This window comes from Tachyglossus aculeatus, chromosome 4 (assembly GCF_015852505.1).
Source record: "Tachyglossus aculeatus isolate mTacAcu1 chromosome 4, mTacAcu1.pri, whole genome shotgun sequence".
Taxonomy (NCBI): domain Eukaryota; kingdom Metazoa; phylum Chordata; class Mammalia; order Monotremata; family Tachyglossidae; genus Tachyglossus; species Tachyglossus aculeatus.
The window spans coordinates 49552767-49564519 of NC_052069.1; the positions used below are offsets into that span (position 1 = coordinate 49552767).

An 11753-nucleotide genomic window follows, 5' to 3' on the forward strand; every position below is an offset into this window, starting at 1 on the left:
TAGTATAACCCTGAAATTTAGGCAGGCTCTTACTTATGACCAGGTCTTCAGTCTTAAGGTTTAATCCCTCTTAATTAAAGGATTAAGAGATCCCTCTTAATCAGTCAAAATACCATTGATTGATTAAGTCAAAATGTCACAAGGTAGAAGCAATCTTCCTATGGGAACAATGTTATAAATGGAGACTTTATTGCAACGTCAGCTACCCTAATTTAACAAAATTAGACAATTGAGTAGTTAGGACATTATAGACGAATCAGTGTGGCCTAGTGGAGAAAGCAAGGGCCTGGAGGTTCGAAGGACCTGGGTTCTAATCCCAACTTTGCCACTTGTCTGATGTGTGACCTTGGGCAAATCACTTCACTTCTCTGTGCCTATAAAATGTAAAATGGTGATTAAGATTGCAAGCCCCATGTGGGACAGGGACTGTACAACCTGATGATCTTGTATCTGTCCCAGTGCTTAGAACAGTGCTTGACACATAGTAAGCGCTTAACAAATGCCATCAGTATTATTATAGCCACATTAATGTAGTCGTAAATCCAAACCAGCTTCTTGTTGTCTTACCCTGGCGAGTCGTGTCCGACCCATGGACGCATCTCTCCCAGAACGCCCCACCTCCATCTGCAGTCGTTCTGGTAGTGGATCCCCAGAGTTTTCTTGGTAAAAGTACGGAAGCTGTTTACCATCACCTCCTTCTGCGCAGTAAACTTCAGTCACCACTCTTGAGTCTCTCCCATGCCACTGTGGCCCAGCACAGGGGAGTTTTGACTTGTAGCAGATTGCCTGCCACTCACTAGCAACTGGCCAAGCTAGGAATGGAATAGGTAGGCCTCCACTTGTCTCTCCCTCTCATAGTCGAGACTGGTAGAGGACTGGAAACCCTCCAGATGCGACCCTGAGAGGTGAAACCAGCTTCTGCTTAATCAAAAATGGATTTGTCAGTCCTCCCTGGCATTCAGGCAAACCCAAGCCTGCCCTCCGGCTCCCTCGCTCCACCGACTTCTCAGTCTTTTTTTCAAACTTCCACCCTTTTTCCTTTCCCTATTGGCAGATCTTTAACTTGCTTTTTCATTTCCCTGAAACTCCCATGTGCCCTGCCCCGAAACATACCACTGTCCCCTGAGAGCAAGAATCCTAAAGGAGTCTGCAGCTGTAAAGTCAAAACCGGTGTATTGTGAAGCTGAAACAGGCTGTTAATTTAGAAACGTTGTTAAGAGCTGTTCGTGTTTACTCAAATTGTCTTATGTCAAGGACTGCCCGGACCTACTTTTCCCTCGGCCTGTTTGAGGGTTCACTAGGCCCCAAGTAGTGGCTCTCCCAAGTTGGGAATCTGTTTGCCTCTTTGGAATTTGGGGAAGTAGCATGGTTGGAGCCTGGGCTTGGAAGGCAGAAGGTCATGGATTCTAATTCTGACTCCACTACTTGTCTGCTGTATTGGGCAAGTCACTTTACTTCTCTGGTACTCAGTTTCTCATCTGTAAAATGGGGATTGAGACCGTGAGCCCCATGTAGGACAGTCCCTGTGTCCAACACGATTTGCATATTTCCATTCCAGCGCTTAGTACGCTGCTTGGCACATAGTAAGTGCTTTAACAAATACCACCTTTATTATTATTTCTACTAATTTGGAACATAATTTTATGCTCGAAACAAAGAGGAGCTATTGATTGGTTCACAGGTATGACGACAAAACACTAGGTTATTAATAATAATTCCAGTATTTATTAAGCACTTACTATGTGCCATGCAATGCACTAAGCGCTGGAGAGGGTAAGCAGCATGACTTAGTGAAAAGAGCACGGGCTTGGGAGTCGGAGAACGTGGATTCTAATCCTGGCTCTGCCATTTGTCTGCGTGTGACCTTGGGAAAGCCACTTAACTTCTCTGTGCCTCAGTTACCTGATCTGTAAAATGAAGATTAAGACTGTGAGCCCCCATGTGGGACAATCTGATTACCTTGTATCTACCCCAGCACTTAGAACAGTGTTTGGCACGTAGTAAATGCTTAGCAAATGCCATCATCATTATTATTATAAGAAAATCAGGTTGGACACAGTCCCTGTCCTGCATAGGTCTCACTGTCTTAACTCCCATTTTATAGATGAGGTAACTGAGGTACAGAGAAGTGAAGTGACTTGCCCAGGGCCACACAGCAGGCAAGTGGCAGAGCTGGGATTAGAACCCATGACCTTCTGATTCCTGGGCCTATGTTCTATGCACTACACCGTGATAATCTGACCTGGATATAGACCATCCCTTCTAGGGGATGGCAAAGTGATCAGACCGTAATAATCATGTATTTATTAAGTGCTTACTATTTGCTAATACCAGGGTAGAGACAAGATTATCAGATCACACATAGTACAGCCTCACAATCTAGGAGGTAGGGAAAGCAGATCTCTCATCCTCTTTTTACAGATGAGGAAAATGAGGCCCAGAGGGGTTTTTAGACTTGTCTAAGATCACAAAGCAACCCAGGAGCAGAGCTGAGACAATGATCTTTTCTGGAAATTCAGGCTTCATTACTCCTTTCCTCTGAACAAACTCAAGCAGACCCACGGTTTTACAAGGTGAATCAAACACAAACATAAGCTCCCAGGCCTTCCCAGAAAACAAAGCTGGTTCTACATTTGGGACAGGGTGAATTAAGGGAGTGTCTTCTAACCTCCAGACTTCTCTATCTAACCCCGCCAGGACAATTAAAATCGGCCAATTGTAGTCAGTATGATGGATGATTTAAAAATAGACTTTGTTTTCCAGAGTCCTCAGGACCAAGAATGAAAGCTCACCACCCTTTTTTTTTAATGGTATTCGTTAAGCACTTACTATGCGCCAGGCACTGTGCTAAGCACTGCTGTAGATTCAGGCTAATCAATCAGGTTGGCCACAGGCTGTGCCCCCTATGGGGCTCCTAGTTTTAATTCCCATTTTACAGACGAGGTAACTGAGGCACAGAGAAGTGAAGTGACTTGCCTGAGATCGCCCAGCAGACCAGTGGTAGCGATAGGATTAGAACCCAGGTCCTTTGATTCCCAGGCCTGCACTTTTTCCACTAAACCGCACTGCTTCTCAATTAATAGTAATAATAATAATAATAATAATGGCATTTATTAAGCGCTTACTATGTGCAAAGCACTGTTCTAAGCGCTGGGGAGGTTACAAGGTGATCAGGTTGTCCCACAGGGGGCTCACAGTCTTAATCCCCTTTTTACAGATGAGGTAACTGAGGCCCAGAGAAGTTAAGTGACTTGCCCAAAGTCACACAGCTGACAATTGGCAGAGCCGGGATTTGAACCCATGACCTCTGACTCCAAAGCCTGTGCTCTTTTCCACTGAGCCACGCTGCTTCTCATTGCTGTACACACAGGAAACACTCCAAGGCACAATGGATACAGCATGGGATTAGGAGTCAGAAGGTCACGGGTTCTAATCCTGGCTCTTCCATTTGTCTGCTGTATGACCTTGGGCTAATCACTTCACTTTCCTGGGCCTCAGTTACCTCAACTGTTAAATAAGGATTGAGACTTGAACCCCATGTGGTACAGGGATTGTATCGAATGCGATTTGCTTGTATCCACCCCGGAGCTTAGTACAGTGCCTCGCACATAGGTAGCCGTGAGGCCTGCAGACCTAATGAGGGGCAAGCTGGTCTTTTCAGCCTGGTGCCTAAACTTGGGATGGGGCATTTGAAGGTGGGGATTTTCTGGGGGGAAGGGCATAGAGGACCAGATCATCATCACGCAGAGGAGGAGATAGATCTAGTGGCAAACCCATACAGAGACCGAGAGAGAAAGAAACAGAGTGGGAGAAGTCTGGGAGTCAGCAGACCTGGATTCAAGTTCCAACTCTGCCAATTGCTTGCTGCGTGGCCTTGGACAAGTCGTTTCATTTCTCTGTGCCTCAGTTGCCTCATCTGTACAAAGGAGGCAAAATCTCCTCCCTCCAGTTGAGACTGTGAGCACCTTGGGGGACCTGGACTGGGTCCAACTAAATTACCTTGTATTCCTGCTCTTGGAACAGTTTTTGACCCATAGTAAGAGGTTAACAAACACTATGTTAAGCGTTTAACGAGTTAGAGCTCAACTGGCACTTAACATAACAATAATAATAATAGTTATGGTATTTGCTAAGCACTTAACGTGTGCTAGACACTGTACAAAGTGCTGGGGTGGATACAAGCAAATCACGTTGGACATAGTCCCTGTCCCGCACGGGGCTCACTGTCTTCATTCCCATTTTACAGATGAGGGAACTGAGGCAGAGAGGATTGAAGTGACTTGCCCAAGGCCACACAGCAGACAAGTGGCAGAGCCGGGATTAGAACCCATGACCTTCCGATTCCCAGGCCTGTGCTCTATCCACTATGCCATGCTGCTTCTCTAGTTAGAGCTTAAGTTCTCTAGACAGTAAGTTCATTGTGGGCAGAGAATGTATCAGCTTATTGTTATATCTTACTCTCCCAAGTACTTAGTACAGTGCGCCGCACACAGTAAGTGCTCAATAAATTCATTCATTCATTCAATCGTATTTATTGAGCGCTTACTGTGTGCACAGCACTGTACTAAGTGCTTGGGAAATACAAGTTGGCAACATATAGAGATGGTCCCTACCCAACAACGGGCTCACAGTCTAGAAGGGGGAGACAGACAATAAAACAAACATGTGGACAGGTGTCAAGTCATCAGAATAAATAGAAGTAAAGCTAGATCAATCAATCAATCAATCGTATTTATTGAGCGCTTACTATGTGCAGAGCACTGTACTAAGCGCTTGGGAAGTACAAATTGGCAACACATAGAGACAGTCCCTACCCAATAGTGGGCTCACAGTCTAAAAGGGGGAGACAGAGAACAGAACCAAACATACCAACAAAATAAAATAAATAGGATTTAAATGTACAAGTAAAATAAATAAATAAATAAATAAATAGAGTAATAAATATGCACAACCATATATACATATATACAGGTGCTGTGGGGAAGGGAAGGAGGTAAGATGGGGGGATGGACAGGGGGATGAGGGGGAGAGAACACATCATTAACAAAGTAAATAGAATAGCAAATACGATTGAATGAATGAATGAACAAATACCATAAAAAAAGGAGACTGAGAAATCCATGGGAGAACAGAGAACTGAAGGTGGTTTTGGTCTTAGAGACTTAGGAAAAAACTGGGCACGGTTATAGGTGATGAGGGCAGGGAGGGGAGGGGGATCCGGCCCAGTGACACCCTCACCTCGCTGCCAACAGACTCACTCTCACCAACACTCCAGAGAGGCCTAACAGGACGAGCTTGTTGGTCCAGCCTGTCAGTTCGGTGATGGAGGGAGTGGGAATGCATCAGCCTTCTCTCCGATCTCCCATCCTCCTGTCTCTCCCCTCTTCAATCCGTACTTCACGCCACTGCCCGGATCGTCTCTGTGCAGAAACGTTCTGGGCATGTTACTCCCCTCCTCAAAAATCTCCAGTGGCTACCAGTCAACCTACGCATCAGGCAAAAACTCCTCACTCCCAGCTTCAAGGCTGTCCATCACCTTGCCCCCTCCTACCTCACCTCCCTTCTCTCCTTCTCCAGCCCAGCCGGCACCCTCCGCTCCTCTGCCACTAACCTCCTCACCGGGCTTCATTCTCGCCTGTCCCGCCGTCGACCCCCGACCCACGTCCTCCCCCTGGCCCGGAATGCCCTCCCTCCGCACATCCGCCAAGCTAGCTCTCTTCCTCCCTTCAGAGCCCTACTGAGAGCTCACCTCCTCCAGGAGGCCTTCCCACACTGAGCCCCCTCCTTCCTTTCGCCCTCCTCCCCCTCCCCGTCCCCCCCCGCCTTACCTCCTTCCCCTCCCCACAGCACCTGTATATATGTTTATATGTTTGTACATATTTATTACTCTATTTTACTTGTACATGCTTATTCTATTTATTTTATTTGGTTTATATGTTTTGTTTTGTTGTCTGTCTCCCCCTTCTAGATTGTGAGCCCACTGTTGGGGAGGGACCGCCTCTATATGTTGCCAACTTGTACTTCCCAAGCGCTTAATACAGCGCTCTGCACACAGTAAGCGCTCAATAAATATGATTGAATGAGTGAATGAATGCAGGGGACTATTGAGTGACATTTCTCCTCCCAGCCCCTAAGCACTGACAACTGTTCCCAGCTGAGCAGAAGCTGGACAGCTTGGCAGCACTGAAGTAAAGGGCCGGACATTAGATACAGGGTCCGAGTTTATATTTTCAGCCTGGGATCAAACTTGAGACTGGTTTAGAGAAGCAGTGTGGCTCAATGGAAAGAGCACGGGCTCGGGAGTCAGAGGTCATGGGTTCTAATCCCAGCTCTGCCAATTGTCAGCTGTGTGACTTTGGTCAAGTCACTTAACTTCTCTGGGCCTCCGGTACCTCCTCTGGAAAATGGGGATTAAGACGGTGAGCCCCACGTGGGACACTCTGATCACCTTGTATCCTCCCCAGTGCTTAGAACAGTGCTTTGCACATAGTAAGTGCTTAACAAATGCCATCATTACTATTATTATTTTCTGAGGATGGTGGGCTTTTGGGGGAAGGGCTTTCTAGAGGGTGGGCCTTCTTGGGGCGGGGGTGGAGTTTTCTTAAGGGATAACACAGAAACCTAAAGAGACAGAGGGAGAGAAAGCCAGGGAGAGGATGGAGGAAGATGTCAAAGTATAAGAAGATAGAAAGGGATAAGGGAGGGAGAGAGATAGACAGGGAGGAAAGGAAAAAGAGGGAGAGAGAGAGAGAGACCAAGGGGGAGCAGTTGCTTTATCTGCCCCTGCTGAATCATTTGTTCATTCACTTAATCGTATTTATTGAGCACTTACTGTGTGCAAAGCACTGTACTAAGAGCTCCCAGGACTCTGAAATCACTAAGTCGAGACCTACCAGGACAGGGGCCTGGGCGTTCACTGATGCTCCTTGCTTAGATCAGCCAGACAGACACACGTGACAGGATATTACATGCGTTACTCTGGGCACGTTTAATATAATGACACACATAACGTACCTTAATGGGTGGCATTTAATGAGTTCATTTGTTCCCAAAGCTTTGCATTTCCAATCCAGGTCCCTCTGTCCAAGGGTACCAATTCTGAACCACAGAACTCAGCAGCAGGTGTCAGGGGAAAAGTTGCTGAAGCTTAAAATAAGAATACTGAGCAAAAATGCCAGCGTGGCTCAGTGGAAAGAGCCCGGGCTTGGGAGTCAGAGGTCATGGGTTCAAATCCTGGTTCGCCAGTTGTCAGCTGTGTGACTTTGGGCAAGTCACTTCACTTCTCTGGGCCTCAGTTCCCTCATCTGTAAAATGGGGATTAAGACTGTGAGCCCCATGTGGGACAACCTGATCACCTTGTATCCTCCCCAGCGCTTAGAACAGTGCTTTGCACATAGTAAGCGCTTAACAAATGCCATCATTATTATTGTTATTATTATTTGAAAGGGTGTGGTAATCTGAGAAGCAGCATGGCCAAATAGATAGACCACAGGCCTGGGAGTGAGTAGGACTTGAGTTCTAATCCCAGCTCTAACATTTGTCTGCTGTGTGACTCTGGGCAAGTCACCTAATGTCTCTGTGCCTTAGTTCCCTTATCTATAAAATGAAGATTAAGACTGTGAGCCCCGTGTGGGATGGGGACTGGGTCCAACCTGATTAGCTTGCATCCACCCACAGTGCTTGTGCCTGACATATAGTGAGAGTTTAACAAATACCATTAAAAAAAAAACAAAACAAAACAAGCAAGGGACAAACCAGCTGGATGGTGACCCACCCATTTAGAGAAGCTTAGAGTAGCAGCGTGGCTCAGTGGAAAGAGCTGGGCTTTGTCAGAGGTCATGGGTTCAAATCCCGGCTCCGCCAATTGGCAGCTGTGTGACTTTGGGCAAGTCACTTAACTTCTCTCTGCCTCAGTTCCCTCATCTGTAAAATGGGGATAAAGACTGTGAGCCCCCCGTGGGACAACCTGATCACCTTGTATCCCCCCCGTGCTTAGAACAGTGCTTCGCACATAGTAAGCGCTTAACAAATACCATTATTATTATTATTATTATTTGTTACCCAACTAGAGTCGAGAGGGAACCAGCAGCTCCCAGCAGAGATGGGAAAGAAGCCATTTTCAACCACTGATAGGGCTGAGGGAGTTGTCTTTCCCTGTTCCTCCCTGGGAGCAGGGAGAGGAAGAGCAGGAGCAGGGGCAGACGGGCAGGGCCTGCTCTGAGGCCCACATCGTCCTCCACTCCCCAGGTGGATGAAACTTCCTTCTTCCCTGGCTCTAGACACTCTGTGGTCGTGCTCCACACTCCTGGCTTTGGGAGAATGGCCCACCATCTTGTCTGCCTCAAGAGTCACACCCAGCTGTGGGGCGGGGAACCTAAGCATGTCGATAAATTAGATAGACGAGCAACTGCCATCTCGGGGACCCAAGATTCTGTGAAGGTCCTCTATCAGCTCCAAGGATGGGCTAGGTGATGCTGATGCTTCTGCCCCAGAAGTTGAGGGGAAGCTATGGATCGTGTTTTCCCGGTTTCAGAGAGACATCCGTCCCACCCCGCGCTGGGATTGGGCAGCCTGTCCACAAGTTTTGTTTTGTTGTCTGTCTCCCCCTTCTAGACTGTGAGCCCGCTGTTGGGTAGAGACTGTCTCTATATGTTGCCGACTTGGACTTCCCAAGCGCTTAGTACAGTGCTCTGCACACAGTAAGTGCTCAATAAATACGATTGAATGAATGAATGAATAAATCTCCTCCTTTATTTATTTATACTAATGTCTGTCTCCCCCTCTAAGCCATAAGCTCATTGTGGGCAGGGAATGCATCTGTTTTATTGTTACATTGTACTCTCCCAAGCACTTAGTACAGTGCTCCACACACAGTAAGCACTCAGTAAATACGGTTGACTGACTGGCTGACCGAAAGATACAGGATCAGGAGCCAAAGAGACTAAGATGATCTTTTCCTAGAGTAAACCTCCCCTCATCTGCAATTCCCCCGACTCCCATTCGTTCACTCATTCAATCATATTTATTGAGCGCTTACTGTGTGCAGAGCACTGTACTAAGCACTTGGGAAGTACTAGTCGGCAACATAAAGAGACTGTCCCAACTCAACAACGGGCTCACATTCTGACAGATCATTCGGACAGTGGCTGGGGCCTAAAAGATAACAGTTCTGTCTCAGGAAACACATTTAGTAATGGCTTGATTCCGGCCTCTTTCGTTTCTTCATACATTCCCCATTGATTCACAATTAGGAAACAATAAAAAGAGAAAGGGGACGGAAAGGGATACAGGGAAGCCCTGAGGCGGAAACTGGTGGAGACTGGGATGGGTCTGTACCCTTAGAATATGTTTGTTCTTTTCTCCGCTGTCACTGGGAAAGTCTGTGCCCGAGGGTGACCCAGGAGAATTCCTAAGTGAGAAACTCTGTCCTGCTGTGAGTCACAGCAGGCGAGACTCCAGTTGTGTGTCCTGTTCATACCCGGATGAGTTCTTAGCTTTCCAGACATTCAAATTAGCGCTGGGAATGTGTCCCTAGTAGGCAGGGGCTAGATGTCTGGGATAACTTATGAGCAAACGTTCTCTGAGCCAGCAGGTTGAGTGGTATGAAACAAGGCTGGTCCGTCGCTATGGCGCTTATCAGCGTCATTAAACCTCCAACCTGGTCCTACCTGGATCTCAGGGTACACGAGGAGCCAGAAATATAGCTCAGCCATTACCTGGCAACCAGGGCTGACTGGAAGCAGGAGTGGGGGAAGTCGGGGGAGATGGACAAATTCCCCATTAGTGCATTTGGGAAAGCAATCCATCAATCAGTTGTTTTCCCTGAGAGCTTACTTTGTGCAGAGTGCTGTACTCAGCGCTTGGGAGAGTAATAATAATAATAATGGCATTTATTAAGTGCTACTATGTGCAAAGCACTGTTCTAAGCGCTGGGGAGCTTATAAGGTGATCAGGTTGTCCCACGGGGGGCTCACAGTCTTCACCCCCATTTTCCAGATGAGGTAACTGAGGCACAGAGAAGTTAAGCGACTTGCCCAAAGTCACACAGCTGACAACTGGTGGAGTCAGGATTGGAACGCATGACCTCTGACTCCAAAGCCTGTGCTCTGTCCATGGAGCCACGACAGTATAATGGAGTACTTAGACACGTTGGTAGACGTTTGCTGCTACCAACAAGCTTAGAGTCTAGAGGGGGAGACAGATATTAATGTAAATAAATTTTGAATATGTATATAAGCGCTGGCCCACGTCCTGCCTCTGGCCTGGAATGCCCTTTCTCCTCATATCAGACAGACAATTATTTTCCCCCATTCAAAGGCTTATTAAAGGCACATCTTCTCCAAGAGGCCGTCCCAGACTAAGCCCTACCCTTTCCTCTCATCCCACTCCCTTCTGCTTCACCCTGACTTCCTCCCTTTGTTCTCACCCTCTCCCAGCCAAACAGCACTTATCTACATATCTGTAATGTCTTTATTTATATTAACGTCTGCTCCCCCGTCTAGACCGTAAGCTTGTTATGAGCCGGGAGTGTGTCTGTTTATTGTATTGTACTCTCCTAAGCACTTAATACAGTGCTTGGCACACCATAAGCGCTTACTAAGACTGTGAGCCTGTTGTTGGGTAGGGACTGTCTCTATATGTTGCCAACTTGTACTTCCCAAGCGCTTAGTACAGTGCTCTGCACACACTAAGTGCTCAATAAATACGAATGAATGAATAAACTCATGTCCTCAATTCCATTCATTCATTTGTATTTACTGAGCACTTACTGTGTGCAGAGCACTGTACTAAATGCTTGGAAATTACAATTCAACAAGTAAGAGAGACAATCCCTGCCCACACAGGGCTCACAGTCTAGAAGGGGGAAGACAGACATAAAACAAGTAAACAGGCATCAGTATAAATGAATAAAATTAGAGATACATGCACATCGAAACAAGTGTACTTACAGAGCAGGCATGTTCAAAAGAAGAAAGAGATACTATCTTTGGCCTCGGGGAATGTGTGATTTAATAAATGAGGTAGCAGACAAAATTGACAAAGGTACCATAGTTGAGAGTGGGAAATTACAAATACTAGACTTTGGACATTTGATATTCACCCCACCTACAACCCTGCAGCATTTAGGCACATATCTCTGAATTATATATTATAAATTACTTATTTATTCATATTAATGTTTGTCTCCCCATCTCTACTGTTAGGTCATTATGGGCTGGGAATGTATCTGTTCATTCTGTTGTATTGTGCTCTCCCAAGTGCTTAGTACAGCGCTCGCATATAGTAAGTGCTTAATAAAAACCATTGATTGAATGATAGACTTTAGTGAATGAATAAATAACAAATGAATATATAGGTGAATAAATTACAGCCGATAGGCTGGTGGGATGGCATGAACAGGAAGGTTGGGGGGATTAATCAGGGAGTGCCTGGCTTTTTCATAAATTTGAGGGAGAGAGATGTGATGAAAAGAGAGATAATAATAATAATAATGGCATTTATTAAGCACTTACTATGTGCAAAGCACTGTTCTAAGCGCTGGGGAGGTTACAAGGTGATCAGGTTGTCCCACAGGGGGCTCACAGTCTTAATCCTCATTTTATAGATGAGGTAACTGAGGCACAGAGAAGCTAAGTGACTTGCCCAAAGTCACACAGTTGACAATTGGCAGAGCCAGGATTTGAACGCATGACCTCTGACTCCAAAGCCCATGTTCTTTCCACTGAGCCATGCTGCTTCTCTAAAACCTAGAG

At 46.3% G+C, this 11753-nt stretch overlaps 1 non-coding gene across 1 annotated transcript; it reads right to left on the minus strand.

The window, feature by feature from the left end:
• Positions 1-770: 770 nt before the first annotated feature.
• LOC119928008 lies at positions 771-908 on the minus strand. Its single transcript, XR_005450970.1, has one exon. It is a non-coding gene; the product is annotated as a small nucleolar RNA SNORA7 (small nucleolar RNA).
• Between the last annotated feature and the right edge of the window lie 10845 nt (positions 909-11753).